Raw genomic sequence first — 2511 nt, 5'->3', positions numbered from 1 at the left:
TACTTGAATAAAGCTGTAAAGAAGTGAAAATTGGTAGTACAGGGTGCTTTTAATGCAGGTTGGTGGAAGTAACGTAATGGGCCCAGAACCAGAAGTGACATCATCGGGGTCGGAACAGGAAGTGACATCTGGTCCAGGAAGAATTTCCCATGTTTGGTCTGCAGGAATAAAAGAGAGAGGTTTACTGCACCCTGCCATCCCCTGGCTGAGCGTGGAATTACCTTCATTTGGTCCTTCTAGCTGCCTCCCACGAACACGTGTGTGACATGCGCCACAAAAAGCCTTTCTCCTCTGACTCCCATTCCCACTCCTCGGCCTTTTGCTGTATTTCTGCTGGAGCGGTCGGTCACTCCTACAAATCTTTCAGCAGAAGTGACCCCTGCCCCTCAAGCTATAGGGACCGAACACCTCGATCCTGTCTCTCTTTCTCTTGTTAACCTCAATCCTTCCCTCAATTCCTTTTTGTTCTTTGATGCTTTTGATGTGATCTGATCCCTACTTCAGCCGGTTCACCGACAAAAGCGCGATAGACATATGAGCGCCGACAAAACCGCAACGGACAAATGAGCGCCGACAAACTCGCTAACTGGTTTTCGACAAATGCGCGCCGACAAAATCGCGAGAGAGGCCAAGAGAGTGGGACGCGTACGTGCACATTATGTACACATTATGTGCTAGGTTATAATGCAGTCAGAAGAAATCAATTGAATAATACGTTATACTTAGTTAACTGACCCCATGGATATTATTAAGTCACAGAAAGGAAAACAACAACTTCTGTATAAAGGATATCGATATCGACGCGACAAGGTAAATCAAGATGGATCCTCTTCGTGGAGGTGCGTTAAAAGAGAGTGTGCCGGCAGACTTAAGAAGACAGGACGTTATAAACAAGTACTGAACACATGCACGCTCCAGATACCGCAAAAAATGAAAGCGAAAAAATAAAGGCGACTATACGCGAATGAGCCAAAAATGGAGTGGAAAAGCCTCGTCAAATTATTGTGAACAGCACAGTAGGAGTCTCGCTGGAAGCAGCCAATCTTTTGCCATCGTATTCGGCAAGCCAACAGACTCTCAAGGAGAAACGAAAGAGGCCTGATGTCAACAATTCGAGGCCACATTCTGTTAAAGACATCATTCTCCCGGACACTATGAAGGTAACAACACGTTCTGAAAATTTTCTTCTGTGGGATTCGGGTGATCAAGACACAAACAGAATGTTCATGTTCGGCACTGCAACAAATTTGCAATTGTTGGAGCAATATCTGCACTGGTTTACGGACGGGACATTCAAGATAGCTCCCGAGATATTTCTACAGGTATTTACCATACATGGTTTAATTGACAATAGCTCAATTCCATTAATATATGTGCTCATGGGAACAAAAACACAGGCTGACTATGAGCGGGTTTTCCAGAAAGTGCTCGAACTGCGACCATCTCTCACGCCTATTAGCATTATGATTGATTTTGAAAAAGGAAGTATGAACGCACTGTCTACTGTATTTCCAAATGCTACCGTACTTGGTTGTCTGTTTCATCTTGGTCAGTCGTTATGGCGTCGAATACAAAACGAAGGTTTATCTAATTTGTATCGCGATGACGAGAACATTAAACTGTACTCAAAGATGCTAATTGCACTGAGTTTCGTTCCTCCGGAAGATGTTGGGTCCACTTTCGATGGACTGAGCGAGAGTAGACTCGACAATCTCCAGAATGTTTATGATTACTGGGAAGACAATTACATTGGTCGATTGAGACGCAATTGACGAGCCAACCCGTTGTTTCCTATCACCATGTGGAACATGCGAGAACGTGTTGCTGATGGCATGCCGCGAACAAATAACTCAGTCGAGGGTTGGCATAACGCATTCCAGTCGTCTGTCACGTGCCACCATCCTACCATTTACACATTGGTTGATCATTTCCGTCGTGAACAAGACTTAACAGAACAAACCATCAGTCGTATACAAAGCGGAATTACCAGCAGTCAGGCAGCCAGCAAGTCTAAATACGCTCAACTATCAAGACGTCTTGCTGCAATTCTTCCTACATATGCAGGGTGTGATCTTAAGGACTATCTGTGTGCCGTGTCTCATAATATTGACTTCTAAAATAAACATTATTATATATGCTTTAAACTAGTAATTCATATTTAAAGAAACTTTTGAACACTTTGTAAGTAGAAGATTTTGTGATTTTATTTACTTTTTCTTGTCATCGCGATTTTGTCGGCACAATTTTGTCTGCACGATTTTGACGTTTTAATCGGCGCTATTTTGTCGGCGCTCATATGTCTATTACGCAAATGTCAGGTCACTACTTCGGCCATGCAGGCTCCTTTTTAAAATGCCTGATTAGGTGCAGGTGCTAGTCCGAGGTGTGAATGAGGCACCTGACTGACCCGCTTGCATTTGCACGTACAGCCAAGCACCCCAAACAACCCTGGAGTGGTGCGTGCACCCACACATATGTACCCGTTCAGAGCCTGCACACTCCGGGACTCGA

The 2511-nt window shown here is 44.3% G+C and overlaps 1 long non-coding RNA gene across 1 annotated transcript; it reads left to right on the top strand.

Moving 5' to 3' along the window:
• The first annotated feature begins 495 nt into the window (after nucleotides 1-495).
• LOC127530065 (uncharacterized) lies at nucleotides 496-2168 on the top strand. The gene is made up of 3 exons (XR_007936597.1): nucleotides 496-678; nucleotides 1632-1886; nucleotides 1979-2168. It is a non-coding gene; the product is annotated as an uncharacterized LOC127530065 (long non-coding RNA).
• Nucleotides 2169-2511: the final 343 nt, after the last annotated feature.

The sequence above is a fragment of the Erpetoichthys calabaricus genome, chromosome 13, assembly GCF_900747795.2.
Source record: "Erpetoichthys calabaricus chromosome 13, fErpCal1.3, whole genome shotgun sequence".
Lineage (NCBI taxonomy): Eukaryota > Metazoa > Chordata > Cladistia > Polypteriformes > Polypteridae > Erpetoichthys > Erpetoichthys calabaricus.
Note: the sequence above shows the minus strand (reverse complement) of the source record. Positions and strands in the feature narration are given on the sequence as shown.